A 14,249-nucleotide genomic window follows, 5' to 3' on the forward strand; every position below is an offset into this window, starting at 1 on the left:
CTACGGCACCTCTCTCTTCCTTTCGTCTTTCACTTCCTCCTTTGTCCCTTCCCTTACGGCGCGGTTCAGGTGTCCAACGATATATGAGACAGATACTGCGCCATTTCCTTTCCCCAAAAACCTATTATTATTATTATTAAGTTGTATCCTACTATAGGTGTTCCAAATATGTCATTTCCTCCACAGAAAACTTCAGCTTCCCCCTTCTACAGCTGCGCGAGATGTGTCTTCGTCAGAACGTCTTTCCCGCATGGCAATACTATATCCATCGCAGTACACGGCTCATCCTAGCTACATGATAGCCTATTAGTACAGCGCCTCTCCTCCACAGCCCACATCAAATCAAGTGCGACGGGAACTGCACGTCACTTTGTGCACTGTCGCCTCATTGTTTTGGCTCAGCCCACAACGAATGTTATACAGGTTATCAGCCATCTCTTACCGGAGAGCTTTCTCTTACAACGCAGCCGCAGAACGCGTGACTTGCGAGGTCACAGTCCTCATAAGGTCATCGTTGTGCTACAGAGAATGCCTCTGTGTGTTCTTCCACTCGCCTAAGCATATAATATGCATGATGCGACCTGCATACCGGAACTTCCGCGTTCCCTACGAAGCTCGTAGCGTGCGCTTAAGCCTGCCGCGGGACGCGTTGTACCGCCTCATCTTCGTTAACGACTGGCACTGTAACGCGTTTGTTATACGAGCTCGCGGAGACCTTCGCTGCGACAGCTGCTCACAACACGCGCGCTGCCGCCGAGGCGAGGATGTGGCGTTGATTACGACGAGGTTGTGTAGTTACTCGGTAACAACGCGGAAGAGAGCGAACAGAAGCGGCCGGCGTCAGCAGCGACGTCAGCGGCAGCGACGCCGTCGGCTTAGCGCCGCGCTACGCACCAGGTGTGACGGAGGGCGAGCACGCTCGGCGTGCCTGGAGGACGCCCTGAGCACGTGCGCTTGCTGCAGATATCACGCGTCGCTCCCAGTTTCGTTAATGCTCTGCAGGGTTTTGGCGTCCGTTAGCGTGAGGTGAGTTTAAAGCTATGCACCTGTCGCTTAAACTTGCTGACACTGAAGTCTGAGCGAAGTCCGTCTGACATATGCTGATACCAAAGAAGCCACCAAACCCGCCGCGGTGGCTCAGTGGTTAGGGCGCTCGACCACTGATCCGGAGTTCCCGGGTTCGAACCCGACCGCAGCGGCTGCGTTTCTATGGAGGAAAAACGCTAAGGCGCCCGTGTGCTGTGCGATGTCAGTGCACGTTAAAGATTCCCCAGGTGGTCGAACAGGTGGTCGAAAGACCTCCACTACGGCACCTCTTTCTTCCTTTCTTCTTTCACTCTTTCCTTTATCCTTTCCCTTACGGCGCGGTTCAGGTGTCCAACTATATACGAGACAGATACTGCGCCATTTCCTTTCCCACCAAACCAATTATTATTGTTAAGAAAGCCACCAAAGTTTGCGGTGCTGTTCAATCCAAAATTAATAGTCATCATTTTATGGCTGAAAGATAACTGGCTAGAAAGTGGGCTCATACCCCGCCGACGTCATGTGGTCGTTTTTTCTACTAGTTTTACTTATTTATTTATTTAGAAGGGTACTGCCAGCCTGAATGCCAGGCTTTATACAGGAGTAGCCGTACAAGACATGCATAGCATCACGAACATTTCATACATGGAACCGCAACAAGTCGCCATAAAGACAAACCAGCACACCGGGCCTTCCTCCTCAAAGTGAAGACAATATTTAAACCCCGCCAATGATGAACGCTTTGCCCAGACGAAGACAAGTCCTCTTGTCGAAACGTTGGCAGGCACCCTGAGACTGTCCCCTCTCTTGTTCACTTTGTGATTAGCGAACTATAGGTTAATTTTAAAGAAAAAAAACATTGCAAGACAAGGAAAAAGCATGACAAATGAGAACAAAGGCAACACAACTTAACCTCGCGTTTTGAACAAAAATGTAAGCAAGTAACAATACGGTGGTTTTTAACTGACTCTCTTTCAGCCATAAAATGACTAATTTCCAACTGAACACCACAGAATTATTATTAAAAGAAAAAGAAACATTCCCTTGTGCTTTGCTTTGGTGACTATTGGCTTTCTTCATATGTACGTCATAACGAACCCTTCCTTTGACTACACCCATGTATTCTCGGCAGGGATGAATGAGCACTCATGTGCATTGTTTTGTGTGCAATTTCGCAGCTTTAAAATCCCTTCCAAAGTTCCTAGTTGCCAGTGCTGCTGAAACGTAGAGAAGTCAAAATGCTTGTCTAGAGTACAGTAACTCCAGTCTAGAGCACACAACGGTGCACTCATGGTGTGCTTTGGTGACATCTGCCGGTGACAGCTTCTCGAGCAATATAATAATAATTGGTTTTTGGTGGAATGGAAATGGCGCAGTATCTGTCTCATATATCGTTGGACACCTGAACCGCGCCGTAAGGGAAGGGATAAAGGAGGGAGTGAAAGAAGAAAGGATGAGAGAGGTGCCGCGGTAGTGGAGGGCTCCGGAATAATTTCGACCACCTGGGGATCTTTAACGTGCACTGACATCGCACAGCACACGGGCGCCTTAGCGTTTTTCCTCCATAAAAACGCAGCCGCCGCGGTCGGGTTCGAACCCGGGAACTCCGGATCAGTAGTCGAGCGCCCTAACCACTGAGCCACCGCGGCGGGGACCGAGCAATATGAAGTTCACATCTCCCGCCGCGGAGGCTCAGTGGTTATGGCGCTCGGCTGGTGGTCCGAAAGATGCGGGTTCGATCCCGGCCACGGCGGTCAAATTTCGACGGAGGCGAAGTTCTAGAGGTCCGTGTGCTGTGCGATGTCAGTGCACGCTAGAGAACCCCAGGTGCTTGAAATTTCTGGAGGCCTTCACTACGGCGTCCCCTGAGTCGCTTTGGGAAGTTAAACCCCCATAGACCAGAGAACCTGATACCAAATGGTCAGCACGATTATACATAATGTCAGCCCATTTTGCCATGCGCAGCTCACGGCCCTAGAGAAGTGTGCGTCGTGCTAGTCAGAATAGTAAAGCGTACTGCACTGAAGAATCTTAATATACCCTTTGCATCAGGGAAGGCTGCCACTAATTAAAAAAAAGCGTTTTGAAGTAACTGCATGGCATGACTTTCGCAGCTTAGTAAATCACTGTTTGCGGAAACGGGGAAACAGGTGAATCGATTTAATTACTAAGCTCGTTAATTAAATTCTAATAGTCAAATTTTTAACTATCAGAACTGGAACTAGTAATTACAGATTTGTAGCTGGATATTCGTAATAGACATACCTGATAGTAGAATTTCAAGAACGTGCTTTCCGATGGTCCTGTGGATTAACAAACTTTAGCCATTCCAGGCGCATTTCGAAAATCCCGCGCCTGCAATGAGCACTCAGCGATGCGTCACTCATCAGATTGCGTCACTCCGTGGCGCAGGCACCACGTGACCTTCCCCGCCACGCCTCTGCTGGCTCAGCGGGAGCAGCACTTCTCATTTTTATTCACGCGCACGAAAACTAAGGTTGACCAGTTGAAACAATCATGCGCAAAGCGAGGAAGGTTGGTCGTGAGTTAATTTCCAACGAAGGGTGCGCACCATATTTTCGTCAACTATGCCTCGCAGCCTCATCACTTTTTTGGTTTCTAACGGCGAGCTGTGTGTGTAGTGATTTATTCAAAGAAGAAAAAAGCGAAGGAAAAGAATGTTAATAATAATAATAATTGGTTTTGGGGAAAAGGAAATGGCGCAGTATCTGTCTCATATATCGTTGGACACCTGAACCGCGCCGTAAGGGAAGGGATAAAGGAGGGAGTTAAAGAGGAAAGGAAGAAAGAGTTGCCGTAGTGGAGGGCTCCAGAATAATTTCGACCACCTGGGGATCTTTAGCGTGCACTCACATCGCACAGCACACGGGCGCCTTAGCGTTTTTCCTCCATAAAAACGCAGCCGCCGCGGTCGGGTTCGAACCCGGGAACTCCGGATCAGTAGTCGAGCGCCCTAACCCCTGAGCCACCGCGGCGGGGCGAAAAGAATGTTGCGGCCGCGGCAATTGCTATCTAGTATTTTAAGCACCCGAGCTGCAGCCGGCGGAGGTGAAGGGTAAAGGGAGAGGATAGCGAGAAGTATAGAGGGGAGCGATAGCAAGAAAGGAGAGGGGAGAGCTTTGTACGCTATTTACAAAATACAAAAAGTACAGGCGGTCGAAATTATTCCCGAGCCCTCCACTACGGCACCTCTTCCTCCCTTTCCTCTTTCACTCCCTCCCTTATTCCTTTCCTTACGGCGCGGTTCAGGTGTCCAACGATATATGAGACAGATACTGCGCCATTTACTTTCCCCCAAAACCAATTATTATTATTATTACTACTGAAGATCGCGCTGATCGGGCACTAATGTCCAGGCTCTGTTCGAAAATAAGTGCTCGCGAGCGGCCACTGTGCACGATCAACGAATGGCGCGGTCATTTTCCTCTTTTTGTTGGTCACACAAGCAGGGTTCCTAGCTTCGCCACCAACGCATTTGCCGTCACGAAGCACCGACTCCTTTTGCAGGTAGCAGTGAAAACAGTGCGTTCACGTAACTTTGCCGATGTAATTAATGAAGGGATACCCCTGTGGCCAGCTCCACTCTTATAACCAGTTATGAGAAGGACACTTGTAACCGTAACCACGGCAGGAGACGGTATCGGCGGCCTCAGTTACCTCGTGGTTTTGCCATCGATTAAGTGCATAGCGCGTTCCAGTCATAACCGGACACTAGGAGGAAGAAAAGAAACAAGCCCAAGAAAAGAAAACAGAACGCAATGCGATAGAGTCGCTTCGCACTACCTTGCCCCGAGCATAACGCGAGAGATAGGCATTTACTCGCGATCACTTTCAGCGCCACGGAGAGCCGCTAATGAGACCTAATGTGGCGAAAGGCGCTGCTTATGGCTGCGCGAGAGGGGGCGGGGGAGATCTTGAAACGGTGTGCGCATGACGTATTTAACTCAATATAAAAAAATATATATTTTAGATTTAATCGGGGCGCTGCGACAGCACAGAACGGGTTCCAGGAACTGTGGGGATAGTTTTCTTTAAAGCATCAATCCGATAGTCGACGTTTGACTTTCAACGCTCTGGCTTAATCGCACCACCGTTTTGTGTGTTTGTCGTGAACGGCTTTCCAATTCTTATCTGCCAGGCTCTCTGATGCGCGACCAATGTGACCGTGGCGGGTCTGACCTTTCAATATTGTTTCTTTCGAAGTTCGATAAACTTACTTTTAAAAAACTTGGAAGGACGCTTATTTACATGAAGTGTGTCAGTGCGATAGCACAGAACATCGTCCACGCACGCGGGGATTTCCCCGACGACCTTGCTTCTGGCTCCATGCCAACTGGATTCGAGGACCGTCTAGACACAACCGCACATCTCAAAGCACAGCTGCCGACTGTCGCCTAGTCCGCCACGAACCTCCACCGATCACGTGATGAGTGATGTCACATCCCGCGCCAGTCAATCGCATTTAATAATAATAATAATAATAATAATAATATTATAACAATAATACTAATAATAATAATAATAATAATAATAATAATAATAATAATAATAATAATAATAATAATAATAATAACAATGATAATAATAATAATAATAATAATAATAATAATAATAATAATAATAATAATAATAATAATAATAATAATAATAATAATAATAATAATAATAATAATAATAATAATAATAATAATAATAATCAATCAATCAATCAATCAATCAATCAATCAATCTTTATTTTTTCGGTGCACAGGAACAACCCAATGGTCTTGGTGCTGGTACACCATTCACACGCACAAAACGTAAATTTGTCTTCCACAAAGGAAGAGACTCACGGGAGGTAATGCAGCAGTCAAGGCGATAGAAAAAAAGACATATAAACTAGGCGTGACAGCAAGCATGAAGCAAAAAAGTGAAAACAAGAAAACAGCGAGAGCAGCGGTAAATGAAAACAGCTAGAACAGGCAACAGACATATAAACAACTAATGAAACAATAAACAAAGAGAATGAACACAAGAACGACCGATAACAGCCAAGTACAGCATATAGCAAAATACAAACAAGAATAAAGCCAATACTAATAGGAACGAATAAGAGATCTCTGAAATACAAGCTAGAAATACAATCATACACAATAAGAAATGTAATTAGTGAACGCGTTACAGACAATCAGGCGTGAGTACACAGTATTAAAGAAATAACATTAATGAAAACAAGTAGACGTGATGAACAATTAAGGAGAAAAAAAACAATATAATACCAGTGCAAATGCACAAGTGTAGTAAAGTCAAAATGCATGAAAGGGGAAGTTATGTATGAGAAAAAGAGTGCTCAAAGTGGAACGTCACGGACATCCAATATAAAAGAAGGGAGAGAATTTTCGAATATATCAAGGTGAGGACAAAGAGAATTGAACAACTTTTGCATTCTGTCCAGAGGGGAGAGGTAGTGCAGGAGCGCAGAAACTTGGAATGGTCTGAATTCCCTTATGCTCTTTCGCGGTACACGCAAAAGGATACGCGCTAGGAGCTGAGGGCATAGAATGTGACCATGAAGAAGTTTATACAAGAAAATTATATCTGCCCTCACGCGACGGCAGCTAAGAGAAGGAAGCTGCAGTGAGTTACTCCGCCTGGGACGAGAGCTGAATAATAATAATAATAATAATATTAATAATAATAATAATAATAATAATAATAATAATAATAATAATAATAATAATAATAATAATAATAATAATAATAATAATAATAATAATAATAATAACTGGTTCTGGGGGAAAGGAAATGGCGCAGTATCTAACTCATATATCGTTGGACACCTGAACCGCGCCGTAAGGGAAGGGATAAAGGAGGGAATGAAAGAAGAAATGAAGAAAGAGGTGCCGTAGTGAAGGGCTCTGGAATAATTTCGACCACCTGGGGATCTTTAACGTCCTCTGACATCGCACAGCACACGTGTGCCTTAGGGTTTTTCCTCATACTTCAACTGCAGTACATCATTTCCAGTGCCCCTCTCCTAGTTTTCCAATTTGGAGGATTGGGTTGCCGCTGGCGAGCACACTCTCCCACTGCTCCGCACTCGGATTTTCTGAGCCATGGAATGCTTTATTTCTGTCACATTCCCAAGTAATACGGTATAGGGTGGGTGGAAGAAGAAATAAAGGGAGGGCCCATGCAGCGGATATGCGTGTCATAGAAGTGCTCTTAGATTCAGTTCCCTTGGGTGAAATCCCGTAAGCATTATCGTGTTACGATTCAAACCATACCTCTGTAAGAAGATACTGCCAAAGGAGTCACCAGCGTTACTGAGCGACCTTTACGTTCCGATTCAAGCCGGTCCATGGGTTACGGGTCGTTTTGGAAAGGAACTGCTATTACTGTGCGAGTATGTGAGGGACACTTGGTCTCTAGGCACAATGGAGACTTGCCCTCCACTGACTGCACCAAGTCTTTACAACAAACATACATGAAAACAGATTAGGGCCTAGCGGTGGCTATATTATGAACTGTATCTACTCGACTACGGCCCCACCTGCTCCTTTCCATTGAAAAAAAAAAGGTGTTTGGGGAAAGGAAATGGCGCACTAACCGTCTCACACATCTCGGCGGACACCTGAACCGCGCCGTAAGGGAAGGGACAAAGGAGGGAGTGAAAGATAAAGGAAGGAAGAGGTGCCCGTAGTGGAGGGCTCCGGAATAATTTCGACCACCTGGGGATCTTTAACGTGCACTGACATCGCACAGCACACGGGCGCCTTAGCGTTTTTCCTCCATAAAAACGCAGCCGCCGTGGTCGGGATGGAACCCGGGAACTCCGGATCAGTACTGGTGGTTTTTGGTTTTTGGGTTTTTTCTTGGGGGGGGGGGGGACGGAAAGAAAATGACGCAGTATCTGTCTCACATATATCGGGGGACACCTCAACCGCGCCTTAAGGGAAGGGATAACGAAGGGTGTGAAAGATAGCAAGAAAGAACAGAAGAAAGAAGAAACGAAAGAAATAAAGAAAAAAATGAAAGAAAGGAAGAAGGAAAGAAAGAAGGAAGGAAAGAAAGAGGGGCCGTAGTGGAGGGCTCCGGAATAATTTCGACCACCTGGGGATCTTTAACGTGCACATCGCGCAGCACACAGGCGGCTTAGCGTTAGACTGGTGGACGTCGGCTTTTTGCTGCCATGAGGCTTCTGTGCTATTGCGCGAAAAATAATCAGGCAAGGCATTTCCTCAAAGACCGAGAACAGCTACTCACCAATGTAGCTGTGACTATCTTCGGCGCCTGACAAGAAATTTTGAAAAATTCACCAGACATGCAAGACTGCTCACGTGTGGGAATGCGAAAGCTCACGCGTATGACACAACCCGGAACGCTGTACGGCAAATGGTTGCATCGCAGTTGTGATACGAATGTCATGAAAACTCTAACGACTTGAATGTCGGTTAAAGTGGGGGGGTATATATATATACGAACGACATGTATATCATTGTCTGAAGTGGCGATGCTGGGCTGGGTATGTGCGTCTTATGACCGCTTGATGACGTCACCCTGTTTTTCTTGCCATCGCTAGGATTTTCTATACCATCTGCGAGTACACACACTAACACACGCCGCAGTGTTTTCTCGTAATCGGACTAGTAATGCTTACGCATTATTTTAAATTCAATGCGGCGTGCCGCAAAACGTGCCGCAAACAATACCGGAAATCATGCCGCAACGCTGTTCTGTAACGTATAAAGGAGTCAGATAAATAAAAAAATATTAGAGAACAGCTGAAAAGTAAACTTTATGAGAAAAAAAGAACCAAATGACGCTATATCTATTTACGAACGGCCGAGTAGCATGCCACGCTATAACCGCTGGATTCAGATGAAAATGTGGTACGAGAGGGTTCAATACTGACAGAAGGCGTCGTCTTCGCGTGACCACTTTTCCTGCCTCGGCGTCGGCCATCATTCAACGAAGCGAGCCTGTTAAGGTGTCACTGTGCACGTTGAAAATATTTGGCGCTCGCAAAACGTATCCCACGCTATGTGTCGAACATCGATATGGTTCGACTTCGGACAATCACGATTCCAACTTTTCAGCTTCGTAGTTACCCGCTACAGTGGCTCAGTGGTTAGGACGCTCGGCAACTGAGCTGCAGTTCCCGGGTTCGAACCCGGCCGCGGCGGCCACGTTTCGAAGGAGGCGAAACGCAAAAGGCGCCCGTGTGCTCTGCGATGTCAGTGCTCATTAAAGATCCCCAGGTGGCCGAAATTCCGGAGCCCTCCACTACGACACCCCTTTCTCACTTTCTTCTTTCACTTCCTCCTTCTTCCATTCCTTTACGGCGTGGTTCGGGTGTCCACCGAGGTATGTGAGACCATGGGAGATAGTTGAGGAGCTCATGGCTACATACCAGGAGATTACAAACTATTACAAATAACAGATTAATATACCCGGCCCGCATAAATCACTAAATAAACAGAAACATGTTGTTTGGAGCCAACTTCAAACAGGCACGTCCCTAGCCCACACAGAAGAGCCCTGATGTACAACGGTAACTAAAACACAGTGCCTCATGTGTAAGGATCCAAAAGGGAACCTTGCACATATGATGTACGGATGCCCCAGGCTTTGGCGTAGGCCAGAATGTCATATTAGCAACAAAGAACAGTGGGAGACTGCGGTAACCAGTTCGAAACCTGAAGTTCAGAGGCTGGTGGTGGATTTGGCACTGGAGGTCGCCTGCAGGCACGAAGCCGCGGCCATCGCCTGAAGCCTGGACCCAACACCGCATCCACGGCGGTGACAACGCAACCTTTTTGGTTAATAATAATTGGTTTGTGGGGAAAGGAAATGGCGCAGTATCTGTCTCATATATCGTTGGACATCTGAACCGCGCAGTCAAGGAAGGGATAAAGGAGGGCGTGAAAGAAGAAAGGAAGAAGGGCCGTAGTGGAGGGCTCCGGAATAATTTCGATCACCTGGGGATCTTAAACGTGCACTGACATCGCACAGCACACGGGCGCCTTAGCGTTTTTCCTCCATAAAAACGCAGCCGCCGCGGTCGGGTTCGAACCCGGGAACTCCGGATCAGTAGTCGAGCGCCCTAACCACTGAGCCACCGCGGCGGGTATCCAAACCTTTTTGGTTCAGTAAAGCTTTCAATGAAAAAAAAAGTGAGACAGTTGCTGCGCCACTTCTGTTCCTCAAAAACCAATTTTTATTTTTTCATTTTCCTTCGAAGTTTCCAGATATGCTCGCGCGAAAGGGGTCGAGCTCTACGGACGTAAACACAGCACGCTGTCCACAGTGAGCCTAAGCGTCGCCTCCGACGTGGTCGCCTTCGTCCCTCAGGCTTCGAGACGCTACTAAGCGCGCGCGCGTGAAGTGCCGTCGACGTATAAGCGTCAAGGTGGTCTTGACGCGCAGGCAACCTTCACTTTGAGAGCCCGCTCGTACACACTCGCCCCAGGGTATGCGCCTCGTCAGGTGACGGAGGCCTGCTTGTCTACTCCCGTCCACTGCATCTCATTCGGCGCACGGCGCCCGTAGCGACGACTGACTCGTATTTTCCTCGTATTTCTTCTGGCTGCGTGTGTGTATTCTCTGGGCTACGTCAGCGTCTCGATGCGGCGCGTTCCAGCTTTTCGAGCGAACCAGCGGAGAGCAAGCTTTCAGGACGGTGGGAAAATGCAGTGCCCTATTGATTTCATCATAATTATTATAATTTATTATAGCCTTAAAGGCCCCAAGTGGGGCATTACTTAAGGGGAAGGGAGTTGCGCATAAATATAACACGAAAATAGATGGTCAAATGGGGAGCAATAATTAACCCAAAAGCAATCTTAGAAAGCTAGTTGAAATGAAGAAGGCGCTGTCATCGTAATTTCCCCTTGTTTATTGCTTCAAGCATCCATAAGTACATTTCATCGCGCATTAAGGAATCATAGCACAGGCCGTCGATACAGTAGAAACAATTAATCGCCGCTTAATGACAGTAGTAGTCGGAAGCCAATCTTTTAAAATCTTGTTCAGATTCACGAGCGGCAATTTAGGGGTTGGTAACTGTGTGTGTGTGTGTGTGTGGGGGGGGGGGGGGGGCTCAAGAGACGGTGATTTTCCTGTATTTTTGAGCATTTAGCTGAGGAAACATCAGGTACGAAGCATCCTAGACTCTCCCATCACCTTTGGCGGATTTGCGGAGAGTTAACGGTGAAATCTGTACAGCACACAAACCTGGTCGTGCGAAAAAAACGTACAAGCTGTGGTGCAAAGCGACTTGCTGTGTGACTTAATTGTGGGAAGATATGTTCATGCGCGCGAATTGTATAAAAACCGGTACGTGCATTAAGTAAAGAAAAGTGGCGGAGGTTTAACGTAGTTTAACCAAGCAGACGCGCGAAAGCATGCGTTTAGCCTAGTTGACTCATGGCTTTGCTGGGTTTTCGGCAAGTCTGGCGACGATCATAGACTCAGGTTAAGCTCTGATCGAGGTTAAGCTGGTCTGATCTGTTCGCTTCGCAGATGGAAGTCGATGAAGAGGGCGATCTGCAATGCACAGCGCCAGAATGTGTTGCAGTTTAACACGAGGCGTGATCGGCTGCGGCGACAGCCTAGTGCTCTCGCGCAGTGGCCAGCGAAGCTGGTTTGTTTGCGCCGCCACGGGCTTCGGCACTCAGTCGTGGCAAAATTTATTTATATTCGTTTTATTTCTGCATCGCCTAAGGTCACCCTCAAGGTCAAACTTTGCACAATCTCGGTGAGCCGGTTCGACCTCCTGAACCAGTGCTTTCGCATTAAAACAAGTTGAAAGTTAGCACATGTGGTGTCCTAGTAATAATAATAATAATAATAATAATAATAATAATAATAATAATAATAATAATAATAATAATAATAATAATAATAATAATAATAATAATAATAATAGTCATTGGTTTTTGGAGAAAGAAAATGGCGCAGTATCTGTCCCATATATCGTTGGACACCTGAACCGCGCCGTAAGGGAAGGGATAAGGAAGGGAGTGAAAGAAGAAAGGAAGAAGGAGGTGCCGTAGTGGAGGGCTCCAGAATAATTTCGACCACCTGGGGATCTTTAACGTGCACTGACATCGTACAGCACACGAGCGCCTTTGTGTTCCGTCTCCATCGAAACGCAGCCGGCGCGGTCGGGTTCGAACCCGAGAACTCCGGATCAGTAGCCGAGCGCCATAACCACTGAGCCACCTCGGCCGGCGGTGCCGTCTTCGTATGGTCACGTGTTTCGGGCGTTGCATTCATCGTCTATTCCTCTGTTGCACGTTCACGCGGGGTGCGTGTTCATCGCTTTAAAATTAAGCAAGCGAACCTGTCAAGTTATACACTAGCGAAAGCTTAATTATAAACTCTTCGTGCATAAATGGCCTGCATGCCGGGCGCAAGCTTAAAGCTCCCCGCGGTCGGTCAGCGGCCACCACTTCACGGCGCCTGCGGAGTCCCTTGGACGGCGTGCCCGCTGTAGCGAAAGCCACTCCGAAACGTCTCTCCCTTCACCACCACGCGCTGTTACGAAATGACTTCGGCGAACGTTGCCAAACCCTAAGTGCACGCACGTATGCCCGTGACGCATGATGCAGCACGCTGAGTGCGAACCTGACTGCTGGACGCTTTCGGCACGCAGCTGTCAGCGGGCAAGTTCATTCGCATTCACACTGCTGCACGTAGCAGCAAGAACAACAACAAAAAAAGGTTGCGAAAGCAATTACATCGTGGCACCGCGCTCCACGAGCCCTTGTTTGGTTTATGGGGGTTTAACGTCCCAAAGCGACTCAGGCTATGAGGGACGCCGTAGTGAAGGGCTACGGGAATTTCGACTAGCCCCGCCACGGTGGCTCAGTGGTTAGGGCGCTCGGCTACTGAGTCGGAGTACCCGGGTTCGAACCCGACCGCGGCGGCTGTGTTTTTATGAAAAAAAAAAACGCTAAGGCGCCCGTGTGCTGTGCGATGTCCGTGCACGTTAAAGATCCCCAGGTGGTCGAAATTATTCCGGAGCCCTCCCCTACGGCACCTCTCTCTCTTCCTTTCTTCTTTCACTCCCTGCCTTATCCCTTCCCTTACAGCGCGGTTCAGGTGTCCAACGATATATGAGACAGATACCGCGCCATTTCCTTTCCCCAAAATCCAATTATTATTATTATTATTATTAATTTCGACTATCTGGGGTTCTTTAACGTGCACTGACATCGCACGGCACACGGGTCTCTAGAATTTCGCCTGCATCGAAATTCGACCGCCGCGGTCGGGATCGAACCCGCGTCTTTCGGGCCGGCAGCCGAGCGCCATAACCACTCAGCCACTGCGGCGGGTCCTCGAGCCCTTGTGTATACACACTCCTATACGTCAACTTGGACTAAGTGCACTTCTATATACACGCGCCAAAAAAAGGGGGGCAAGAACGTCTGAGAATTTTTTCTTTACGGGGAAATACGATGTCGGCTCTTGATATACTAATCCACCATGAATCTCCTACAGAACACGTTTGACGCCAGAGCTTGAAGTGTACACGCCGACGTTATTTTTATCACTTAAGTCCATTCGGGTGGTTTTTGCGTGTGATTTTAACCTCGTGCTTAGAGCATGAAAGGGTCGGTCGCTTATCAGCCAAAAAACTAAGCATAGGGAACTTCACGGCTAAGAGCAAGAGGTGCGGTATACACTCTAAACAGACAAGAATAAAGAGAGAGTAAGCTCTCCTCTAGCACGCTCCATTTTATAAAATGGAGTGGGCTAGAGGGCAGTTTACTCTCTTTTTTACTCCCATATATGGTGTATGAGAGACGGTGCAGCGGAAGATTAGGCGTGGGTTCTCCCAGCTGCACTCCAACCTCACTGCTACCTCAGTAAGCGAGAGACAGCGTTTCGTCCCGATCCAGATGACACCGCCACGGTTGTATAGGCAGCAGGCCAGCCAGAACGGCAGCAGAGCATCACCGCAGAGGGTTAGATTCGTTCGGTGAGCGAATAACGAACGCGCTGGCATTGTTTAAACGCTTTTATATGTTTGAACATAATATTGCGCACGTTGGCTCGGCATTCATCCCATACACTTTGGCGAAATGGCGACGACCTGGCGTCACCGCGGTAAGGAGCTCGCACTGCAGGCGGGCTCCACTGCCGCGCATACCTCACCCATTTACTCTTGCAATGTGCTGCATTTGAACCTGAGGAATGGCCATACAGTCCGT

This window comes from Amblyomma americanum, chromosome 10, assembly GCF_052857255.1.
Source record: "Amblyomma americanum isolate KBUSLIRL-KWMA chromosome 10, ASM5285725v1, whole genome shotgun sequence".
NCBI lineage: Eukaryota > Metazoa > Arthropoda > Arachnida > Ixodida > Ixodidae > Amblyomma > Amblyomma americanum.